The sequence below is a fragment of the Apodemus sylvaticus genome, chromosome 1 (genome assembly GCF_947179515.1).
Source record: "Apodemus sylvaticus chromosome 1, mApoSyl1.1, whole genome shotgun sequence".
NCBI classification, from domain to species: Eukaryota; Metazoa; Chordata; class Mammalia; order Rodentia; family Muridae; genus Apodemus; species Apodemus sylvaticus.
This window is the reverse complement of record NC_067472.1, coordinates 153,290,888-153,314,893: the sequence shown is the minus strand read 5'-3', so window position 1 is coordinate 153,314,893 and position 24,006 is coordinate 153,290,888. Positions and strand designations below refer to the sequence as shown.

Genomic DNA, 24,006 nt, shown 5'->3' with positions numbered 1-24,006 from the left:
GAGTGAGAATTTGAGTCCATGCTCTTACGGACATGTCTTTTATAAGTGAAGGAATGAGTCAGGAAACTTCCATTTACCTGTTACCTGTGATTTTCTGGCATCCCAGAGGGCATGGCAGATGACTGCAAAAGAGTAGAAAGAAATGGTCATCAGCAATGTGTTGTCCTCGCACAGTTGCACAAAAATAGAATGCTACACTCGGTGCTTGTTGGCCTGCACTGCTATCCAACCAAGCGTCACTATGAGTGTCCAGGTCTGCTCTCATCAGAAACAGGAAAAGTGCCTCTGAGGACCTCATGAAAGGTCCCCAAGTGATCCCCAAATAGTAAGAGGACCACGGCTTTGAACTCTGTAAACCTGGTTGGGCCTCAGCGTAATCCTATTGAGCATGATTTTTATGTCATCACCTCTCTTCATGACATTGGGCTGTCATCATAGACCCAGATGTAGAGAGACAGTAGCTATTTCTGCTTTTATATCTGCTATCCACATCCTTACCTGGCTAAGGAACACTTTCTCGGCGTTGAGAATGGTCACAGGTAAGTGGGTAAGTTTGCAGGGTAGGAAGCTCTTCAAAGGAGGCAAGGGGTTCCTGCCTGGAATGTTTGTTGAATGTTTTCTCTAGAGGAGGAAAGAGCAAGTGGTCAAACCCCTGGTTGACACTCCTATACCTGAAACTTAAACCTCAGAGAAATTGTAGGAAATCTCTACATGAATAATACCTTCACAGGGGCACCCCCGTGAAGCTGAATCTAAGACTCCTACCACTGCCTGTACCACAAGTTTTCATGACTTTCACTTTATGAGGTAATATGGCACAGAGTTCCACTCATTTCACACGAAGACATACTGCTTCTTGTGGAAGCAATCTCCTCACAACGAATCACTTTCATGTAACTATGCATAGGGGACAACTCTCAGGTTGAAGCCCCTGAATCCTAAGGATAGGTCTACAAAAGGTCATTACAGGATCTCTAGTCTAAAGAAAGAGATACGTGTATTCCATAATCAAGGTTCTGGGATCATATCCTCCCCCCTCAAGGTCTATCTTGCATACTTGCAATCATTGGGAAATGCTCTTACTAAAATTATGGGATTTACAGATTCCCAGGGGACAGGGAATTTGGACTGCAATAGGTCCATTTGTGATAAGGTTTAATGGATTTCCATGTAAGTTAACACAGGTTCCCAAGGTTGCAAGGATCTTTCCAGCAATGTTGTCATGAGTCACAGTGGCATTAGGTTCAACAACACAAAGACTGCCCTGATACCACCTCAGAAAATTAGCTCAAGCTTCTGCGTGATTCTACACTGACCTGTAGTCAGAGTAGAAATGATGCTTGGGGAGGAAATTTGGTAAGAAAAGGGACCATAATTGAGAAAGAGAGCTACAATTTTTAAATAAAGGCAACTTCCCTGTTGCGTGATAGTTTTACCTATATTGCTGAAAGGTGTGCCAATTGGGAGCAATTCATGTGGACACCAGCAGTAGTGTTGATCACAGACTGGACTATATGTCTTTCATTAAACAATAAGGCAAAGCTCTGTACTCAGTGCCTCTAGTGTCATGGGAAAAGAGAATTGTACAAAGCAATGGATATGGGTGATGATTCAAGGCCACCATATAGAAAACATTGGTGGAGACTACAAATTTGGTTATGTGTCATCCTCCTCTAGACATGAGACACAGCTCATGATTATGTGTGAAATATTATTGGGTTTTTCAAAAATTATTTTACTTCTCTTAATCATTTTGTGTCCAAGGTGGTCCTTACTCAGAATTAAACTCTTTTCTATGCATGCTTAAATTTTTCCTACAATGTAAAACTGGAGAATGAGTGAGAATTTGAGTCCATGCTCTTACGGACATGTCTTTTGTAAGGGAAGGAATTAGTCAGGAAACTTCCACTTACCTGTGACCTGTGATTTTCTGGCATCCCAGAGGGCATGGCAGATGACTGCAAAAGAGTAGAAAGAAATGGTCATCAGCAATGTGTTGTCCTCGCACAGTTGCACAAAAATAGAATGCTACACTCGGTGCTTGTTGGCCTGCACTGCTAGCCAACCAAGCTTCACCATGAGTGTCCAGGTTTGCTTTCATCAGAAACAGGAAAAGCGCCTCTGAGGACCTCATGAAAGGTCCCCAAGTGATCCCCAAATAGTAAAAGGACCACGGCTTTGAACTCTGTAACCTGGTTGGGCCTCAGCGTAATCCTATTGAGCATGATTTTTATGTCATCACCTCTCTTCATGACATTGGGCTGTCATCATAGACCCAGATGTAGAGAGACAGTAGCTATTTCTGCTTTTATATCTGCTATCCACATCCTTACCTGGCTAAGGAACACATTCTCGGCGTTGAGAATGGTCACAGGTAAGTGGGTAAGTTTGCAGGGTAGAAAGCTCTTCAAAGGAGGCAAGGGGTTCCTGCCTGGAAAGTTTGTTGAATGTTTTCTCTAGAGGAGGAAAGAGCAAGTGGTCAAAGCCCTGGTTGACACTCCTATACATGAAACTTAAACCTCAGAGAAATTGTAGGAAATCTCTACATGAATAATACCTTCACAGTGGCACCCCCGTGAAGCTGACTCTAAGATTCCTACCACTGCCTGTACCACAAGTTTTCATGACTTTCACTTTATGAGGTAATATGGCACAGAGTTCCACTCATTTCACACGAAGACTTACTGCTTCTTGTGGAAGAAATCTCCTCACAACGAATCACTTTCATGTAACTATGCATAGGGGACAACTCTCAGGTTGAAGCCCCTGAATCCTAAGGATAGGTCTACAAAAGGTCATTACAGGATCTTGAGTCTAAAGAAAGAGATACGTGTATTCCATAATCAAGGTTCTGGGATCATATCCTCCCCCCTCAAGGTCTATCTTGCATACTTGCAATCACTGGGAAATGCTCTTACTAAAATTATGGGATTTACAGATTCCCAGGGGACAGGGAATTTGGACTGCAATAGGTCCATTTGTGATAAGGTTTAATGGATTTCCATGTCAGTTAACACAGGTTCCCAAGGTTGCAAGGAACTTTCCAGCAATGTTGTCATGAGTCACAGTGGCATTAGGTTCAACAACACAAAGCTTGCCCTGATACCACCTCAGAAAATTAGCTCAAGCTTCTGGGTGATTCTACACTGACCTGTAGTCAGAGTAGAAATGATGTTTGGGGAGGAAATTTGGTAAGAAAAGGGAGCAGAGTTGAGAAAGAGAGCTACAACTTTTAAATAAAGGCAACTTCCCTTTTGCGTGATAATTTTACCTATATGCTGAAAGGTGTGCCAATTGGGAGCAATTCATGTGGACACCAGCAGTAGTGTAGATCACAGACTGGACTATATGTCTTTCATTCAACAATAAGGCAAAGCTTTGTACTCAGTGTCTCTAGTGTCATGTGAAAAGAGAATTCTACAAAGCAATGGATATGGGTGATGATTCAAGGCCACCATATAGAAAACATTGGTGGAGACTACAAATTTGGGTATTTGTCATCTTCCTCTACACATGAGACACAGCTTATGATTATGTGTGAAATATTATTGGGTTTTAAAAAATTATTTTACTTCTCTTAATCATTTTGTGTCCAGGGTGGTCCTTACTCAGAATTAAACTCTTTTCTATGCATGTTTAAATTTTTCCTAAAATGTAAAACTGGAGAATGAGTGAGAATTTGAGTCCATGCTCTTACGGACATGTCTTTTGTAAGGGAAGGAATGAGTCAGGAAACTTCCACTTACCTGTGACCTGTGTTTTTCTGGCATCCCAAAGGGCATGGCAGATGACTGCAAAAGAGTCGAAAGAAATGGTCATCAGCAGTGTGTTGTCCTTGCACAGTTGCACAAAAATAGAATGCTACACTCGGTGCTTGTTGGCCTGCACTGCTATCCAACCAAGCGTCACTATGAGTGTCCAGGTTTGCTCTCATCAGAATCAGGAAAAGTGCCTCTGAGGACCTCATGAAAGGTCCCCAAGTGATCCCCAAATAGTAAAAGGACCACGGCTTTGAACTCTGTAACCTGGTTGGGCCTCAGCGTAATCCTATTGAGCATGATTTTTATGTCATCACCTCTCTTCATGACATTGGGCTGTCATCATAGACCCAGGAGTAGAGAGAAAGTAGCTATTTGTGCTTTTATATCTGCTATCCACATCCTTACCTGGCTACAGAACACTTTCTCGGCGTTGAGAATGGTCACAGGTATGTGGGTAGGTTTGCAGAGTAGAAAGCCCTTCAAAGGAGGCAAGGGGTCCTTGCCTGGAAAGTTTTTTGAATAATTTCTCTAGAGGAGGAAAGAGCAAGCTGTCAAACCCCTGGTTGACACTCCTATAGATGAAACTTAAACCTCAGAGGAATTGTAGGAAATCTCTACATGAATAATACCTTCACAGTGGCACCCCCGGGAAACTGACTCTAAGATTCCTACCACTGCCTGTACCACAAATTTTCATGGCTTTCACTTTATGAGGTAAAAATGGTACAGAGTTCCACCCATTTCACACGAAGACTTACTGCTTCTTGTGGAAGCAATCTCCTCACAACGTATCACTTTCATGTATTTATGCGTAGGGGACAACTCTCAGGTTGAAGCCCCTGAATCCTAAGGATAGGTCTACAAAAGGTCATTACAGGATCTCGAGTCTAAAGAAAGAGACACATGGATTCCATAATCAAGGTTCCGGGATCATATCCCCCCCCCCCTCAATGTCTATCTTGCATACTTGCAATCACTGGGAAATGCTCTTACTAAAATTATGGAATTTACATATTCCCAGGGGACAGGTTATTTGGACTGCAATAGGTCCATTTGTGATAAGGTTAATGGATTTACAAGTCAATTAACACAGGTTCCCAATGTTGCAAGGAACTTGCCAGCAATGTTGTCATGAGTCACAGTGGCATTAGGTTTAACAACACAAAGATTGAACTGATACCACCTCAGAAAATTAGCTCAAGCTTCTGGATGATTCTACACTGACCTGTAGTCAGAGTAGAAATGATGTTTGGTGAGGAAATTTGGTAAGAAAAGGGACCATAGTTGAGGAAGTGAGCTACAACTTTTAAATAAAGGCAACTTCCCTGTTGCGTGATAGTTTTTCCTATATTGCTGAAAGGTGTGCCAATTGGGAGCAATTCATGTGGACACCAGCAGTAGTGTAGATCACAGACTGGACTATATGTCTTTCATTCAACAATAATGCAAAGCTCTGTACTCAGTGTCTCTAGTGTCATGGGAAAAGAGAATTGTACAACGCAATGGATATGGGTGATGATTCCTGGCAACCATATAGAAAACATTGGTGGAGACTACAAATTTGGGTATGTGTCATCCTCCGCTACACATGAGACACAGCTCATGATGATGTGTGAAATATTATTGGGTTTTTCAGAAATTATTTTACTTCTCTTAATCATTTTGTGTCCATGGAGGTCCTTACTCAGAATTAAACTCTCTTTTCTATGCATGCTTAAATTTTTCCTACAATGTAAAACTGGAGAATGAGTGAGAATTTGAGTCTTGCTCTTAGGGACATGTCTTTTCTAAGGGAAGGAATGAGTCAGGAAACTTCCACTTACCTGTGATCTGTGATTCTCTGGTTTCCAAGAAGGCATGGCAGATGACTGCAAAAGAGTAGAAAGAAATGGTCATCAGCAATGTGTAGTCCTCGCACACTTGCACGAAAATAGAATGCTACACTCGGTGCTTGTTGGCCTGCACTGCTAGCCAACCAAGCTTCACCATGAGTGTCCAGGTTTGCTTTCATCAGAAACAGGAAAAGCGCCTCTGAGGACCTCAGGAAAGGTCCCCAAGTGATCCCCAAATAGTAAGAGGACCACGGCTTTGAACTCTGTAAACCTGGTTGGGCCTCAGCGTAATCCTATTGAGCATGATTTTTATGTCATCACCTCTCTTCATGACATTGGGTTGTCATCATAGATCCAGATGTAGAGAGACAGTAGCTATTTCTGCTTTTATATCTGCTATCCACATCCTTACCTGGCTAAGGAACACTTTCTCGGCCTTGAGAATGGTCACAGGTAAGTGGGTAAGTTTGCAGGGTAGGAAGCTCTTCAAAGGAGGCAAGGGGTTCCTGCCTGGAAATTTTGTTGAATGATTTCTCTAGAGGAGGAAAGAGCAAGTGGTCAAACCCCTGGTTGACACTCCTATACATGAAACTTAAACCTCAGAGAAATTGTAGGAAATCTCTACATGAATAATACCTTCACAGTGGCACCCCCGTGAAGCTGACTCTAAGATTCCTACCACTGCCTGTACCACAAGTTTTCATGACTTTCACTTTATGAGGTAATATGGCACAGAGTTCCACTCATTTCACACGAAGACTTACTGCTTCTTGTGGAAGCAATCTCCTCACAACGAATCACTTTCATGTAACTATGCATAGGGGACAACTCTCAGGTTGAAGCCCCTGAATCCTAAGGATAGGTCTACAAAAGGTCATTACAGGATCTCGAGTCTAAAGAAAGAGACACGTGTATTCCATAATCAAGGTTCCGGGATCATATCCTCTCCCCTCAAGGTCTATCTTGCATACTTGCACTCACTGGGAAATGCTCTTACTAAAATTATGGGATTTACAGATTCCCAGGGGACAGGGAATTTGGACTGCAATAGGTCCATTTGTGATAAGGTTTAATGGATTTCCATGTTAGTTAACACAGGTTCCCAAGGTTGCAAGGAACATTCCAGCAATGTTGTCATGAGTCACAGTGGCATTAGGTTCAACAACACAAAGATTGCCCTGATACCACCTCAGAAAATTAGCTCAGGCTTCTGGGTGATTCTACACTGACCTGTAGTCAGAGTAGAAATGATGTTTGGGGAGGAAATTTGGTAAGAAAAGGGACCAGAGTTGAGAAAGAGAGCTACAACTTTTAAATAAAGGCAACTTCCCTGTTGCGTGATAGTTTTACCTATATTGCTGAAAGGTGTGCCAATTGGGAGCAATTCATATGGACACCAGCAGTAGTGTTGATCACAGACTGGACTATATGTCTTTCATTCAACAATAAGGCAAAGCTCTGTACTCAGTGCCTCTAGTGTCATGTGAAAAGAGAATTATACAAAGCAATGGATATGGGTGATGATTCAAGGCCACCATATAGAAAACATTGGTGGAGACTACAAATTTGGGTATGTGTCATCCTCCTCTACACATGAGACACAGCTCATGATTATGTGTGAAATATTATTGGGTTTTTCAAAAATTATTTTACTTCTCTTAATCATTTTGTGTCCCGGGTGGTCCTTACTCAGAATTAAACTCTTTTCTATGCATGCTTAAATTTTTCCTACAATGTAAAACTGGAGAATGAGTGAGAATTTGAGTCCATGCTCTTACGGACATGTCTTTTGTAAGGGAAGGAATGAGTCAGGAAACTTCCATTTACCTGTGACCTGTGATTTTTTGGCATCCCAGAGGGCATGGCAGATGACTGCAAAAGAGTAGAAAGAAATGGTCATCAGCAATGTGTTGTCCTCGCACAGTTGCACAAAAATAGAATGCTACACTCGGTGCTTGTTGGCCTGCACTGCTAGCCAACCAAGCATCACCATGAGTGTCCAGGTTTGCTTTCATCAGAAACAGGAAAAGCGCCTCTGAGGACCTCAGGAAAGGTCCCCAAGTGATGCCCAAATAGTAAGAGGACCACGGCTTTGAACTCTGTAAACCTGGTTGGGCCTCAGCGTAATCCTATTGAGCATGATTTTTATGTCATCACCTCTCTTCATGACAATGGGCTGTCATCATAGACCCAGATGTAGAGAGACAGTAGCTATTTCTGCTTTTATATCTGCTATCCACATCCTTACCTGGCTAAGGAACACTTTCTGGGCATTGAGAATGGTCACAGGTAAGTGGGTAAGTTTGCAGGGTAGAAAGCTCTTCAGAGGAGGCAAGGGGTTCCTGCCTGGAAAGTTTGTTGAATGTTTTCTCTAGAGGAGGAAAGAGCAAGTGGTCAAACCCCTGGTTGACACTCCTATACATGAAACTTAAACCTCAGAGAAATTGTAGGAAATCTCTACATGAATAATACCTTCACAGTGGCACCCCCGTGAAGCTGACCCTAAGATTCCTACCACTGCCTGTACCACAAGTTTTCATGACTTTCACTTTATGAGGTAATATGGCACAGAGTTCCACTCATTTCACACGAAGACATACTGCTTCTTGTGGAAGCAATCTCCTCACAACGAATCACTTTCATGTAACTATGCATAGGGGACAACTCTCAGGTTGAAGCCCCTGAATCCTAAGGATAGGTCTACAAAAGGTCATTACAGGATCTCGAGTCTAAAGAAAGAGACACGTGTATTCCATAATCAAGGTTCCGGGATCATATCCTCCCCCCTCAAGGTCTATCTTGCATACTTGCAATCACTGGGAAATGCTCTTACTAAAATTATGGGATTTACAGTTTCCCAGGGGACAGGGAATTTGGACTGCAATGGGTCCATTTGTGATAAGGCTTAATGGATTTCCATGTCAGTTAACACAGGTTCCCAAGGTTGCAAGGATCTTTCCAGCAATGTTGTCATGAGTCACAGAGGCATTAGGTTCAACAACACAAAGATTGCCCTGATACCACCTCAGAAAATTAGCTCAAGCTTCTGGGTGATTCTACACTGACCTGTAGTCAGAGTAGAAATGATGTTTGGGGAGGAAATTTGGTAAGAAAAGGGACCAGAGTTGAGGAAGAGAGCTACAACTTTTAAATAAAGGCAACTTCCCTGTTGCGTGATAGTTTTACCTATATTGCTGAAAGGTGTGCCAATTGGGAGCAATTCATGTGGACACCAGCAGTAGTGTTGATCACAGACTGGACTATATGTCTTTCATTCAACAATAAGGCAAAGCTCTGTACTCAGTGCCTCTAGTGTCATGTGAAAAGAGAATTCTACAAAGCAATGGATATGGGTGATGATTCACGGCCACCATATAGAAAACATTGGTGGAGACTACAAATTTGGGTATGTGTCATCCTCCTCTACACATGAGACACAGCTCATGATTATGTGTGAAATATTATTGGGTTTTTCAAAAAGTATTTTACTTCTCTTAATCATTTTGTGTCCAGGGTGGTCCTTACTCAGAACTAAACTCTTTTCTATGCATGCTTAAATTTTTCCTACAATGTAAAACTGGAGAATGAGTGAGAATTTAAGTCCATGCTCTTACGGACATGTCTTTTTTAAGGGAAGGAATGAGTCAGGAAACTTCCATTTACCTGTGACCTGTGATTTTCTGGCATCCCAGAGGGCATGGCAGATGACTGCAAAAGAGTAGAAAGAAATGGTCATCAGCAATGTGTTGTCCTCCCACAGTTGCACAAAAATAGAATGCTACACTCGGTGCTTGTTGGCCTGCTCTGCTATCCAACCAAGAGTCACTATGAGTGTCCAGGTTTGCTCTCATCAGAATCAGGAAAAGTGCCTCTGAGGACCTCATGAAAGGTCCCCAAGTGATCCCCAAATAGTAAAAGGACCACGGCTTTGAACTCTGTAACCTGGTTGGGCCTCAGCGTAATCCTATTGAGCATGATTTTTATGTCATCACCTCTCTTCATGACATTGGGCTGTCATCATAGACCCAGGAGTAGAGAGAAAGTAGCTATTTGTGCTTTTATATCTGCTATCCACATCCTTACCTGGCTACAGAACACTTTCTCGGCGTTGAGAATGGTCACAGGTATGTGGGTAGGTTTGCAGAGTAGAAAGCTCTTCAAAGGAGGCAAGGGGTCCCTGCCTGGAAAGTTTTTTGAATAATTTCTCTAGAGGAGGAAAGAGCAAGCAGTCAAACCCCTGGTTGACACTCCTATACATGAAACTTAAACCTCAGAGGAATTGTAGGAAATCTCTACATGAATAATACCTTCACAGTGGCACCCCCGGGAAACTGACTCTAAGATTCCTACCACTGCCTGTACCACAAATTTTCATGGCTTTCACTTTATGAGGTAAAAATGGTACAGAGTTCCACTCATTTCACACGAAGACTTACTGCTTCTTGTGGAAGCAATCTCCTCACAACGTATCACTTTCATGTATTTATGCGTAGGGGACAACTCTCAGGTTGAAGCCCCTGAATCCAAAGGATAGGTCTACAAAAGGTCATTACAGGATCTCGAGTCTAAAGAAAGAGACACGTGTATTCCATATTCAAGGTTCCGGGATCATATCCTTCCCCCTCAATGTCTATCTTGCATACTTGCAATCACTGGGAAATGCTCTTACTAAAATTATGGAATTTACATATTCCCAGGGGACAGGGAATTTGGACTGCAATAGGTCCAATTGTGATAAGGTTTAATGGATTTACAAGTCAATTAACACAGGTTCCCAATGTTGCAAGGAACTTGCCAGCAATGTTGTCAGGAGTCACAGTGGCATTAGGTTCAACAACACAAAGATTGCCCTGATACCACCTCAGAAAATTTGCTCAAGCTTCTGGATGATTCTACACTGACCTGTAGTCAGAGTAGAAATGATGTTTGGGGAGGAAATTTGGTAAGAAAAGGGACCATAGTTGAGGAAGTGAGCTACAACTTTTAAATAAAGGCAACTTCCCTGTTGCGTGATAGTTTTTCCTATATTGCTGAAAGGTGTGCCAATTGGGAGCAATTCATGTGGACACCAGCAGTAGTGTAGATCACAGACTGGACTATATGTCTTTCATTCAACAATAAGGCAAAGCTCTGTACTCAGTGTCTCTAGTGTCATGGGAAAAGAGAATTGTACAAAGCAATGGATATGGGTGATGATTCCTGGCAACCATATAGAAAACATTGGTGGAGACTACAAATTTGGGTATGTGTCATCCTCCTCTACACATGAGACACAGCTCATGATGATGTGTGAAATATTATTGGGTTTTTCAGAAATTATTTTACTTCTCTTAATCATTTTGTGTCCATGGAGGTCCTTACTCAGAATTAAACTCTCTTTTCTATGCATGCTTAAATTTTTCCTACAATGTAAAACTGGAGAATGAGTTAGAATTTGAGTCCATGCTCTTACGGACATGTCTTTTGTAAGGGAAGGAATGAGTCAGGAAACTTCCATTTACCTGTGACCTGTGATTTTCTGGCATCCCAGAGGGCATGGCAGATGACCGCAAAAGAGTAGAAAGAAATGGTCATCAGCAATGTGTTGTCCTCGCACAGTTGCACAAAAATAGAATGCTACACTCGGTGCTTGTTGGCCTGCACTGCTAGCCAACCAAGCTTCACCATGAGTGTCCAGGTTTGCTTTCATCAGAAACAGGAAAAGCGCCTCAGAGGACCTCAGGAAAGGTCCCCAAGTGATCCCCAAATAGTAAGACGACCACGGCTTTGAACTCTGTAAACTTGGTTGGGCCTCAGCGTAATCCTATTGAGCATGATTTTTATGTCATCACCTCTCTTCATGACATTGGGCTGTCATCATAGACCCAGATGTAGAGAGACAGTAGCTATTTCTGCTTTTATATCTGCTATCCACATCCTTACCTGGCTAAGGAACACTTGCTCGGCGTTGAGAATGGTCACAGGTAAGTGGGTAAGTTTGCAGGGTAGAAAGCTCTTCAAAGGAGGCAAGGGGTTCCTGCCTGGAAATTTTGTTGAATGATTTCTCTAGAGGAGGAAAGAGCAAGTGGTCAAACCCCTGGTTGACACTCCTATACATGAAACTTAAACCTCAGAGAAATTGTAGGAAATCTCTACATGAATAATACCTTTACAGTGGCACCCCCGTGAAGCTGACTCTAAGATTCCTACCACTGCTTGTACCACAAGTTTTCATGACTTTCACTTTATGAGGTAATATGGCACAGAGTTCCACTCATTTCACACGAAGACTTACTGCTTCTTGTGGAAGCAATCTCCTCACAACGAATCACTTTCATGTAACTATGCATAGGGGACAACTCTCAGGTTGAAGCCCCTGAATCCTAAGGATAGGTCTACAAAAGGTTATTACAGGATCTCGAGTCTAAAGAAAGAGACACGTGTATTCCATAATCAAGGTTCCGGGATCATATCCTCCCCCCTCAAGGTCTATCTTGCATACTTGCAATCACTGGGAAATGCTCTTACTAAAATTATGGGATTTACAGATTCCCAGGGGACAGGGAATTTGGACTGCAATAGGTCCATTTGTGATAAGGTTTAATCGATTTCCATGTCAGTTAACACAGGTTGCCAAGGTTGCAAGGAACTTTCCAGCAATGTTGTCATGAGTCACAGTGGCATTAGGTTCAACAACACAAAGATTGCCCTGATACCACCTCAGAAAATTAGCTCAAGCTTCAGGGTGATTCTACACTGACCTATAGTCAGAGTAGAAATGATGTTTGGGGAGGAAATTTGGTAAGAAAAGGGACCAGAGTTGAGCAAGAGAGCTACAACTTTTAAATAAAGGCAACTTCCCTGTTGCGTGATAGTTTTACCTATATTGCTGAAAGGTGTGCCAATTGGGAGCAATTCATGTGGACACCAGCAGTAGTGTTGATCACAGACTGGACTATATTTCTTTCATTCAACAATAAGGCAAAGCTCTGTACTCAGTGTCTCTAGAGTCATGGGAAAAGGGAATTGTACAAAGCAATGGATATGGGTGATGATTCCTGGCAACCATATAGAAAACATTGGTGGAGACTACAAATTTGGGTATGTGTCATCCTCCGCTACACATGAGACACAGCTCATGATGATGTGTGAAATATTATTGGGTTTTTCAGAAAGTATTTTACTTCTCTTAATCATTTTGTGTCCAGGGAGGTCCTTACTCAGAATTAAATTCTCTTTTCTATGCATGCTTAAATTTTTCCTACAATGTAAAACTGGAGAATGAGTGAGAATTTGAGTCCATGGTCTTAGGGACATGTCTTTTCTAAGGGAAAGAATGAGTCAGGAAACTTCCACTTACCTGTGATCTGTGATTCTCTGGCTTCCAAGAAGGCATGGCAGATGACTGCAAAAGAGTAGAAAGAAATGGTCATCAGCAATGTGTAGTCCTCGCACACTTGCACGAAAATAGAATGCTACACTCGTTGCTTGTTGGCCTGCACTGCTAGCCAACCAAGCTTCACCATGAGTGTCCAGGTTTGCTTTCATCAGAAACAGGAAAAGCGCCTCTGAGGACCTCAGGAAAGGTCCCCAAGTGATCCCCAAATAGTAAGAGGACCACGGCTTTGAACTCTGTCAACCTGGTTGGGCCTCAGCGTAATCCTATTGAGCATGATTTTTATGTCATCACCTCTCTTCATGACATTGGGCTGTCATCATAGACCCAGATGTAGAGAGACAGTAGCTATTTCTGCTTTTATATCTGCTTTCCACATCCTTACCTGGCTAAGGAACACTTTCTCGGCGTTGAGAATGGTCACAGGTAAGTGGGTAAGTTTGCAGGGTAGAAAGCTCTTCAAAGGAGGCAAGGGGTTCCTGCCTGGAAAGTTTGTTGAATGATTTCTCTAGAGGAGGAAAGAGCAAGTGGTCAAACCCCTGGTTGACACTCCTATACATGAAACTTAAACCTCAGAGAAATTGTAGGAAATCTCTACATGAATAATACCTTCACAGTGGCACCCCCGTGAAGCTGACTCTAAGATTCCTACCACTGCCTGTACCACAAGTTTTCATGACTTTCACTTTATGAGGAAATATGGCACAGAGTTCCACTCATTTCACATGAAGACTTACTGCTTCTTGTGGAAGCAATCTCCTCACAACGAATCACTTTCATGTAACTATGCATAGGGGACAACTCTCAGGTTGAAGCCCCTGAATCCTAAGGATAGGTCTACAAAAGGTCATTAAAGGATCTCGAGTCTAAAGAAAGAGACACGTGTATTCCATAATCAAGGTTCCGGGATCATATCCTCCCCCCTCAAGGTCTATCTTGCATACTTGCAATCACTGGGAAATGCTCTTACTAAAATTATGGGATTTACAGATTCCCAGGGGACAGGGAATTTGGACTGCAATAGGTCCATTTGTGATAAGGTTTAATGGAATTCCATGTCAGTTAACAGAGGTTCCCAAGGTTGCAAGGAACTTTCCAGCAATGTTGTCATGGGTCACAGTGGCATTAGGTTCAACAACACAAAGATTGCCCTGATACCACCTCAGAAAATTAGCCTAAGCTTCTGGGTGATTCTACACTGACCTGTAGTCAGAGTAGAAATGATGTTTGGGGAGGAAATTTGGTAAGAAAAGGGACCAGAGTTGAGGAAGAGAGCTACAACTTTTAAATAAAGGCAACTTCCCTGTTGCGTGATAGTTTTACCTATATTGCTGAAAGGTGTGCCAATTGGGAGCAATTCATGTGGACACCAGCATTAGTGTTGATCACAGACTGGACTATATGTCTTTCATTCAACAATAAGGCAAAGCTCTGTACTCAGTGCCTCTAGTGTCATGTGAAAAGAGAATTCTACAAAGCAATGGATATGGGTGATGATTCAAGGCCATCATATAGAAAACATAGGTGGAGACTAGAAATTTGGATATGTGTCATCCTCCTCTACACATGAGACACAGCTCATGATTATGTGTGAAATATTATTGGGTTTTTCAAAAATTATTTTACTTCTCTTAATCATTTTGTGTCCAGGGTGGTCCTTACTCAGAATTAAACTCTTTTCTATGCATGCTTAAATTTTTCCTACAATGTAAAACTGGAGAATGAGTGAGAATTTGAGTCCATGCTCTTACGGACATGTCTTTTATAAGTGAAGGAATGAGTCAGGAAACTTCCACTTACCTGTGACCTGTGATTTTCTGGCATCCCAGAGGGCATGGCAGATGACTGCAAAAGAGTAGAAAGAAATGGTCATCAGCAATGTGTTGTCCTCGCACAGTTGCACAAAAATAGAATGCTACACTCGGTGCTTGTTGGCCTGCACTGCTATCCAACCAAGCGTCACTATGAGTGTCCAGGTTTGCTCTCATCAGAATCAGGAAAAGTGCCTCTGAGGACCTCATGAAAGGTCCCCAAGTGATCCCCAAATAGTAAAAGGACCACGGCTTTGAACTCTGTAACCTGGTTGAGCCTCAGCGTAATCCTATTGGGCATGATTTTTATGTCATCACCTCTCTTCATGACATTGGGCTGTCATCATAGACCCAGGAGTAGAGAGAAAGTAGCTATTTGTGCTTTTATATCTGCTATCCACATCCTTACCTGGCTACAGAACACTTTCTCGGCGTTGGGTTGGTCACAGGTATGTGGGTAGGTTTGCAGAGTAGAAAGCTCTTCAAAGGAGGCAAGGGGTCCCTGCCTGGAAAGTTTTTTGAATAATTTCTCTAGAGGAGGAAAGAGCAAGCTGTCAAACCCCTGGTTGACACTCCTATCCATGAAACTTAAACCTCAGAGGAATTGTAGGAAATCTCTACATGAATAATACCTTCACAGTGGCACCCCCGGGAAACTGACTCTAAGATTCCTACCACTGCCTGTACCACAAATTTTCATGGCTTTCACTTTATGAGGTAAAAATGGTACAGAGTTCCACTCATTTCACACGAAGACTTACTGCTTCTTGTGGAAGCAATCTCCTCACAACGTATCACTTTCATGTATTTATGCGTAGGGGACAACTCTCAGGTTGAAGCCCCTGAATCCTAAGGATAGGTCTACAAAAGGTCATTACAGGATCTCGAGTCTAAAGAAAGAGACACGTGTATTCCATATTCAAGGTTCCGGGATCATATCCTCCCCCCTCAATGTCTATCTTGCATACTTGCAATCACTGGGAAATGCTCTTACTAAAATTATGGAATTTACATATTCCCAGGGGACAGGGAATTTGGACTGCAATAGGTCCATTTGTGATAAGGTTTAATGGATTTTCAAGTCAATTAACACAGGTTCCCAATGTTGCAAGGAACTTGCCAGCAATGTTGTCATGAGTCACAGTGGCATTAGGTTCAACAACACAAAGATTGCCCTGATACCACCTCAGAAAATTTGCTCAAGCTTCTGGATTCTTCAACACTGACCTGTAGTCAGAGTAGAAATGATGTTTGGGGAGGAAATTTGGTAAGAAAAGGGACCATAGTTGAGGAAGTGAGCTACAACTTTTAAATAAAGGCAACTTCCCTGTTGCGTGATAGTTTTTCCTATATTGCTGAAAGGTGTGCCAATTGGGAGCAATTCATGTGGACACCAGCAGTAGTGTAGATCACAGACTGGACTATATTTCTTTCATTCAACAATAAGGCAAAGCTCTGTACTCAGTGTCTCTAGTGTCATGGGAAAAGGGAATTGTACAAAGCAATGGATATGGGTGATGATTCCTGGCAACCATATAGAAAACATTGGTGGAGACTACAAATTTGGGTATGTGTCATCCTCCGCTACACATGAGACACAGCTCATGATGATGTGTGAAATATTATTGGGTTTTTCAGAAATTATTTTACTTCTCTTAATCATTTTGTGTCCAGGGAGGTCCTTACTCAGAATTAAACTCTCTTTTCTATGCATGCTTAAATTTTTCCTACAATGTAAAACTGGAGAATGAGTGAGAATTTGAGTCCATGGTCTTAGGGACATGTCTTTTCTAAGGGAAGTAATGAGTCAGGAAACTTCCACTTACCTGTGATCTGTGATTCTCTGGCTTCCAAGATGGCATGGCAGATGACTGCAAAAGAGTAGAAAGAAATGGTCATCAGCAATGTGTAGTCCTCGCACACTTGCACGAAAATAGAATGCTACACTCGGTGCTTGTTGGCCTGTACTGCTAGCCAACCAAGCTTCACCATGAGTGTCCAGGTTTGCTTTCATCAGAAACAGGAAAAGCGCCTCTGAGGACCTCAGGAAAGGTCCCCAAGTGATCCCCAAATAGTAAGAGGACCACGGCTTTGAACTCTGTAAACCTGGTTGGGCCTCAGCGTAATCCTATTGAGCATGATTTTTATGTCATCACCTCTCTTCATGACATTGGGCTGTCATCATAGACCCAGATGTAGAGAGACAGTAGCTATTTCTGCTTTTATATCTGCTTTCCACATCCTTACCTGGCTAAGGAACACTTTCTCGGCGTTGAGAATGGTCACAGGTAAGTGGGTAAGTTTGCAGGGTAGAAAGCTCTTCAAAGGAGGCAAGGGGTTCCTGCCTGGAAAGTTTGTTGAATGATTTCTCTAGAGGAGGAAAGAGCAAGTGGTCAAACCCCTGGTTGACACTCCTATACATGAAACTTAAACCTCAGAGAAATTGTAGGAAATCTCTACATGAATAATACCTTCACAGTGGCACCCCCGTGAAGCTGACTCTAAGATTCCTACCACTGCCTGTACCACAAGTTTTCATGACTTTCACTTTATGAGGAAATATGGCACAGAGTTCCACTCATTTCACATGAAGACTTACTGCTTCTTGTGGAAGCAATCTCCTCACAACGAATCACTTTCATGTAACTATGCATAGGGGACAACTCTCAGGCTGAAGCCCCTGAATCCTAAGGATAGCTCTACAAAAGGTCATTACAGGATCTCTAGTCTAAAGAAAGAGACACGTGTATTCCATAATCAAGGTTCCGGGATCATATCCTCCCCCCTCAAGGTCTATCTTGCATACTTGCAATCACTGGGAAATGCTCTTACTAAAATTATGGGATTTACAGATTCCCAGGGGACAGGGAATTTGGACTGCAATAGGTCCATTTGTGATAAGGTTTAATGGAATTCCATGTCAGTTAACACAGGTTCCCAAGGTTGCAAGGAACTTTCCAGCAATGTTGTCATGAGTCACAGTGGCATTAGGTTCAACAACACAAAGATTGCCCTGATACCACCTCAGAAAATTAGCCTAAGCTTCTGGGTGATTCTACACTGACCTGTAGTCAGAGTAGAAATGATGTTTGGGGAGGAAATTTGGTAAGAAAAGGGACCAGAGTTGAGGAAGAGAGCTACAACTTTTAAATAAAGGCAACTTCCCTGTTGCGTGATAGTTTTACCTATATTGCTGAAAGGTGTGCCAATTGGGAGCAATTCATGTGGACACCAGCATTAGTGTTGATCACAGACTGGACTATATGTCTTTCATTCAACAATAAGGCAAAGCTCTGTACTCAGTGCCTCTAGTGTCATGTGAAAAGAGAATTCTACAAAGCAATGGATATGGGTGATGATTCAAGGCCATCATATAGAAAACATAGGTGGAGACTAGAAATTTGGATATGTGTCATCCTCCTCTACACATGAGACACAGCTCATGATTATGTGTGAAATATTATTGGGTTTTTCAAAAATTATTTTACTTCTCTTAATCATTTTGTGTCCAGGGTGGTCCTTACTCAGAATTAAACTCTTTTCTATGCATGCTTAAATTTTTCCTACAATGTAAAACTGGAGAATGAGTGAGAATTTGAGTCCATGCTCTTACGGACATGTCTTTTATAAGTGAAGGAATGAGTCAGGAAACTTCCACTTACCTGTGACCTGTGATTTTCTGGCATCCCAGAGGGCATGGCAGATGACTGCAAAAGAGTAGAAAGAAATGGTCATCAGCAATGTGTTGTCCTCGCACAGTTGCACAAAAATAGAATGCTACACTCGGTGCTTGTTGGCCTGCACTGCTATCCAACCAAGCGTCACTATGAGTGTCCAGGTTTGCTCTCATCAGAATCAGGAAAAGTGCCTCTGAGGACCTCATGAAAGGTCCCCAAGTGATCCCCAAATAGTAAGAGGACCACGGCTTTGAACTCTGTAACCTGGTTGGCCCTCAGTGTAATCCTATTGAGCATGATTTTTATGTCATCACCACTCTTCATGACATTGGGCTGTCATCATAGACCCAGGAGTAGAGAGAAAGTAGCTATTTGTGCTTTTATATCTGCTATCCACATCCTTACCTGGCTACAGAACACTTTCTCGGTGTTGGGTTGGTCACAGGTATGTGGGTAGGTTTGCAGAGTAGAAAGCTCTTCAAAGGAGGCAAGGGGTCCCTGCCTGGAAAGTTTTTTGAATAATTTCTCTAGAGGAGGAAAGAGGAAGCTGTCAAACCCCTGGTTGACACTCCTATCCATGAAACTTAAACCTCAGAGGAATTGTAGGAAATCTCTACATGAATAATACCTTCACAGTGGCACCCCCGGGAAACTGACTCTAAGATTCCTACCACTGCCTGTACCACAAATTTTCATGGCTTTCACTTTATGAGGTAAAAATGGTACAGAGTTCCACTCATTTCACACGAAGACTTACTGCTTCTTGTGGAAGCAATCTCCTCACAACGTATCACTTTCATGTATTTATGCGTAGGGGACAACTCTCAGGTTGAAGCCTCTGAATCCTAAGGATAGGTCTACAAAAGGTCATTACAGGATCTCGAGTCTAAAGAAAGAGACACGTGTATTCCATATTCAAGGTTCCGGGATCATATCCTCCCCCCTCAATGTCTATCTTGCATACTTGCAATCACTGGGAAATGCTCTTACTAAAATTATGGAATTTACATATTCCCAGGGGACAGGGAATTTGGACTGCAATAGGTCCATTTGTGATAAGGTTTAATGGATTTTCAAGTCAATTAACACAGTTTCCCAATGTTGCAAGGAACTTGCCAGCAATGTTGTCATGAGTCACAGTGGCATTAGGTTCAACAACACAAAGATTGCCCTGATACCACCTCAGAAAATTTGCTCAAGCTTCTGGATTCTTCTACACTGACCTGTAGTCAGAGTAGAAATGATGTTTGGGGAGGAAATTTGGTAAGAAAAGGGACCATAGTTGAGGAAGTGAGCTACAACTTTTAAATAAAGGCAACTTCCCTGTTGCGTGATAGTTTTTCCTATATTGCTGAAAGGTGTGCCAATTGGGAGCAATTCATGTGGACACCAGCAGTAGTGTAGATCACAGACTGGACTATATTTCTTTCATTCAACAATAAGGCAAAGCTCTGTACTCAGTGTCTCTAGTGTCATGGGAAAAGGGAATTGTACAAAGCAATGGATATCGGTGATGATTCCTGGCAACCATATAGAAAACATTGGTGGAGACTACAAATTTGGGTATGTGTCATCCTCCGCTACACATGAGACACAGCTCATGATGATGTGTGAAATATTATTGGGTTTTTCAGAAATTATTTTACTTCTCTTAATCATTTTGTGTCCAGGGAGGTCCTTACTCAGAATTAAACTCTCTTTTCTATGCATGCTTAAATTTTTCCTACAATGTAAAACTGGAGAATGAGTGAGAATTTGAGTCCATGGTCTTAGGGACATGTCTTTTCTAAGGGAAGGAATGAGTCAGGAAACTTCCACTTACCTGTGATCTGTGATTCTCTGGCTTCCAAGAAGGCATGGCAGATGACTGCAAAAGAGTAGAAAGAAATGGTCATCAGCAATGTGTAGTCCTCGCACACTTGCACGAAAATAGAATGCTACACTCGGTGCTTGTTGGCCTGCACTGCTAGCCAACCAAGCTTCACCATGAGTGTCCAGGTTTGCTTTCATCAGAAACAGGAAAAGCGCCTCTGAGGACCTCAGGAAAGGTCCCCAAGTGATCCCCAAATAGTAAGAGGACCACGGCTTTGAACTCTGTAAACCTGGTTGGGCCTCAGCGTAATCCTATTGAGCATGATTTTTACGTCATCACCTCTCTTCATGACATTGGACTGTCATCATAGACCCAGATGTAGAGAGACAGTAGCTATTTCTGCTTTTATATCTGCTTTCCACATCCTTACCTGGCTACAGAACACTTTCTCGGCGTTGAGAATGGTCACAGGTAAGTGGGTAAGTTTGCAGGGTAGAAAGCTCTTCAAAGGAGGCAAGGGGTTCCTGCCTGGAAAGTTTGTTGAATGATTTCTCTAGAGGAGGAAAGAGCAAGTGGTCAAACCCCTGGTTGACCCTCCTATACATGAAACTTAAACCTCAGAGAAATTGTAGGAAATCTCTACATGAATAATACCTTCACAGTGGCACCCCCGTGAAGCTGACTCTAAGATTCCTACCACTGCCTGTACCACAAGTTTTCATGACTTTCACTTTATGAGGAAATATGGCACAGAGTTCCACTCATTTCACATGAAGACTTACTGCTTCTTGTGGAAGCAATCTCCTCACAACGAATCACTTTCATGTAACTATGCATAGGGGACAACTCTCAGGTTGAAGCCCCTGAATCCTAAGGATAGCTCTACAAAAGGTCATTACAGGATCTCGAGTCTAAAGAAAGAGACACGTGTATTCCATAATCAAGGTTCCGGGATCATATCCTCCCCCCTCAAGGTCTATCTTGCATACTTGCAATCACTGGGAAATGCTCTTACTAAAATTATGGGATTTACAGATTCCCAGGGGACAGGGAATTTGGACTGCAATAGGTCCATTTGTGATAAGGTTTAATGGAATTCCATGTCAGTTAACACAGGTTCCCAAGGTTGCAAGGAACTTTCCAGCAATGTTGTCATGAGTCACAGTGGCATTAGGTTCAACAACACAAAGATTGCCCTGATACCACCTCAGAAAATTAGCCTAAGCTTCTGGGTGATTCTACACTGACCTGTAGTCAGAGTAGAAATGATGTTTGGGGAGGAAATTTGGTAAGAAAAGGGACCAGAGTTGAGGAAGTGACCTACAACTTTTAAATAAAGGCAACTTCCCTGTTGCGTGATAGTTTTACCTATATTGCTGAAAGGTGTGCCAATTGGGAGCAATTCATGTGGACACCAGCATTAGTGTTGATCACAGACTGGACTATATGTCTTTCATTCAACAATAAGGCAAAGCTCTGTACTCAGTGCCTCTAGTGTCATGTGAAAAGAGAATTCTACAAAGCAATGGATATGGGTGATGATTCAAGGCCATCATATAGAAAACATTGGTGGAGACTAGAAATTTGGATATGTGTCATCCTCCTCTACACATGAGACACAGCTCATGATTATGTGTGAAATATTATTGGGTTTTTCAAAAATTATTTTACTTCTCTTAATCATTTTGTGTCCAGGGTGGTCCTTACTCAGAATTAAACTCTTTTCTATGCATGCTTAAATTTTTCCTACAATGTAAAACTGGAGAATGAGTGAGAATTTGAGTCCATGCCCTTACGGACATGTCTTTTATAAGTGAAGGAATGAGTCAGGAAACTTCCACTTACCTGTGACCTGTGATTTTCTGGCATCCCAGAGGGCATGGCAGATGACTGCAAAAGAGTAGAAAGAAATGGTCATCAGCAATGTGTTGTCCTCGCACAGTTGCACAAAAATAGAATGCTACACTCGGTGCTTGTTGGCCTGCACTGCTATCCAACCAAGCGTCACTATGAGTGTCCAGGTTTGCTCTCATCAGAATCAGGAAAAGTGCCTCTGAGGACCTCATGAAAGGTCCCAAGTGATCCCCAAATAGTAAAAGGACCACGGCTTTGAACTCTGTAACCTGGTTGGGCCTCAGCGTAATCCTATTGAGCATGATTTTTATGTCATCACCTCTCTTCATGACATTGGGCTGTCATCATAGACCCAGGAGTGGAGAGAAAGTAGCTATTTGTGATTTTATATCTGCTATCCACATCCTTACCTGGCTACAGAACACTTTCTCGGTGTTGGGTTGGTCACAGGTATGTGGGTAGGTTTGCAGAGTAGAAAGCTCTTCAAAGGAGGCAAGGGGTCCCTGCCTGGAAAGTTTTTTGAATAATTTCTCTAGAGGAGGAAAGAGCAAGCTGTCAAACCCCTGGGTGACACTCCTATAGATGAAACTTAAACCTCAGAGGAATTGTAGGAAATCTCTACATGAATAATACCTTCACAGTGGCACCCCCGGGAAACTGACTCTAAGATTCCTACCACTGCCTGTACCACAAATTTTCATGGCTTTCACTTTATGAGGTAAAAATGGTACAGAGTTCCACTCATTTCACAGGAAGACTTACTGCTTCTTGTGGAAGCAATCTCCTCACAACGTATCACTTTCATGTATTTATGCGTAGGGGACAACTCTCAGGTTGAAGCCCCTGAATCCTAAGGATAGGTCTACAAAAGGTCATTACAGGATCTCGAGTCAAAGAAAGAGACACGTGTATTCCATATTCAAGGTTCCGGGATCATATCCTCCCCCCTCAATGTCTATCTTGCATACTTGCAATCACTGGGAAATGCTCTTACTAAAATTATGGAATTTACATATTCCCAGGGGACAGGGAATTTGGACTGCAATAGGTCCATTTGTGATAAGGTTTAATGGATTTACAAGTCAATTAACACAGGTTCCCAATGTTGCAAGGAACTTGCCAGCAATGTTGTCATGAGTCACAGTGGCATTAGGTTCAACAACACAAAGATTGCCCTGATACCACCTCAGAAAATTTGCTCAAGCTTCTGGATTCTTCTACACTGACCTGTAGTCAGAGTAGAAATGATGTTTGGGGAGGAAATTTGGTAAGAAAAGGGACCATAGTTGAGGAAGTGAGCTACAACTTTTAAATAAAGGCAACTTCCCTGTTGCGTGATAGTTTTTCCTATATTGCTGAAAGGTGTGCCAATTGGGAGCAATTCATGTGGACACCAACAGTAGTGTAGATCACAGACTGGACTATATGTCTTTCATTCAACAATAAGGCAAAGCTCTGTACTCAGTGTCTCTAGTGTCATGGGAAAAGAGAATTGTACAAAGCAATGGATATGGGTGATGATTCCTGGCAACCATATAGAAAACATTGGTGGAGACTACAAATTTGGGTATGTGTCATCCTCCGCTACACATGAGACACAGCTCATGATGATGTGTGAAATATTATTGGGTTTTTCAGAAAGTATTTTACTTCTCTTAATCATTTTGTGTCCAGGGAGGTCCTTACTCAGAATTAAACTCTCTTTTCTATGCATGCTTAAATTTTTCCTACAATGTAAAACTGGAGAATGAGTGAGAATTTGAGTCCATGGTCTTAGGGAAATGTCTTTTCTAAGGGAAGGAATGAGTCAGGAAACTTCCACTTACCTGTGATCTGTGATTCTCTGGCTTCCAAGAAGGCATGGCAGATGACTGCAAAAGAGT

General features: G+C 42.2%; 13 non-coding genes across 13 annotated transcripts; all 13 read right to left on the bottom strand.

Moving 5' to 3' along the window:
- Positions 1 to 363: 363 nt before the first annotated feature.
- Positions 364 to 442, bottom strand: LOC127676855 (small nucleolar RNA SNORD115). Its single transcript, XR_007976268.1, has one exon. It is a non-coding gene; the product is annotated as a small nucleolar RNA SNORD115 (small nucleolar RNA).
- A 1,756-nt stretch (positions 443 to 2,198) lies between these two features.
- Positions 2,199 to 2,277, bottom strand: LOC127676854 (small nucleolar RNA SNORD115). The gene has a single exon (XR_007976267.1). It is a non-coding gene; the product is annotated as a small nucleolar RNA SNORD115 (small nucleolar RNA).
- A 1,754-nt stretch (positions 2,278 to 4,031) lies between these two features.
- On the bottom strand, positions 4,032 to 4,110 carry LOC127676853 (small nucleolar RNA SNORD115). Its single transcript, XR_007976266.1, has one exon. It is a non-coding gene; the product is annotated as a small nucleolar RNA SNORD115 (small nucleolar RNA).
- Positions 4,111 to 5,870: 1,760 nt separating this feature from the next.
- Positions 5,871 to 5,949, bottom strand: LOC127676937 (small nucleolar RNA SNORD115). The gene has a single exon (XR_007976344.1). It is a non-coding gene; the product is annotated as a small nucleolar RNA SNORD115 (small nucleolar RNA).
- Positions 5,950 to 7,706: 1,757 nt separating this feature from the next.
- Positions 7,707 to 7,785, bottom strand: LOC127676671 (small nucleolar RNA SNORD115). The gene has a single exon (XR_007976110.1). It is a non-coding gene; the product is annotated as a small nucleolar RNA SNORD115 (small nucleolar RNA).
- Positions 7,786 to 9,541: 1,756 nt separating this feature from the next.
- On the bottom strand, positions 9,542 to 9,620 carry LOC127676852 (small nucleolar RNA SNORD115). Its single transcript, XR_007976265.1, has one exon. It is a non-coding gene; the product is annotated as a small nucleolar RNA SNORD115 (small nucleolar RNA).
- Positions 9,621 to 11,380: 1,760 nt separating this feature from the next.
- Positions 11,381 to 11,459, bottom strand: LOC127676851 (small nucleolar RNA SNORD115). Its single transcript, XR_007976264.1, has one exon. It is a non-coding gene; the product is annotated as a small nucleolar RNA SNORD115 (small nucleolar RNA).
- A 1,759-nt stretch (positions 11,460 to 13,218) lies between these two features.
- Positions 13,219 to 13,297, bottom strand: LOC127676849 (small nucleolar RNA SNORD115). Its single transcript, XR_007976263.1, has one exon. It is a non-coding gene; the product is annotated as a small nucleolar RNA SNORD115 (small nucleolar RNA).
- A 1,756-nt stretch (positions 13,298 to 15,053) lies between these two features.
- Positions 15,054 to 15,132, bottom strand: LOC127676960 (small nucleolar RNA SNORD115). Its single transcript, XR_007976367.1, has one exon. It is a non-coding gene; the product is annotated as a small nucleolar RNA SNORD115 (small nucleolar RNA).
- Positions 15,133 to 16,891: 1,759 nt separating this feature from the next.
- On the bottom strand, positions 16,892 to 16,970 carry LOC127676848 (small nucleolar RNA SNORD115). The gene has a single exon (XR_007976262.1). It is a non-coding gene; the product is annotated as a small nucleolar RNA SNORD115 (small nucleolar RNA).
- A 1,756-nt stretch (positions 16,971 to 18,726) lies between these two features.
- On the bottom strand, positions 18,727 to 18,805 carry LOC127676986 (small nucleolar RNA SNORD115). Its single transcript, XR_007976392.1, has one exon. It is a non-coding gene; the product is annotated as a small nucleolar RNA SNORD115 (small nucleolar RNA).
- Positions 18,806 to 20,564: 1,759 nt separating this feature from the next.
- Positions 20,565 to 20,643, bottom strand: LOC127676907 (small nucleolar RNA SNORD115). Its single transcript, XR_007976315.1, has one exon. It is a non-coding gene; the product is annotated as a small nucleolar RNA SNORD115 (small nucleolar RNA).
- Positions 20,644 to 22,398: 1,755 nt separating this feature from the next.
- On the bottom strand, positions 22,399 to 22,477 carry LOC127676847 (small nucleolar RNA SNORD115). The gene has a single exon (XR_007976261.1). It is a non-coding gene; the product is annotated as a small nucleolar RNA SNORD115 (small nucleolar RNA).
- Between the last annotated feature and the right edge of the window lie 1,529 nt (positions 22,478 to 24,006).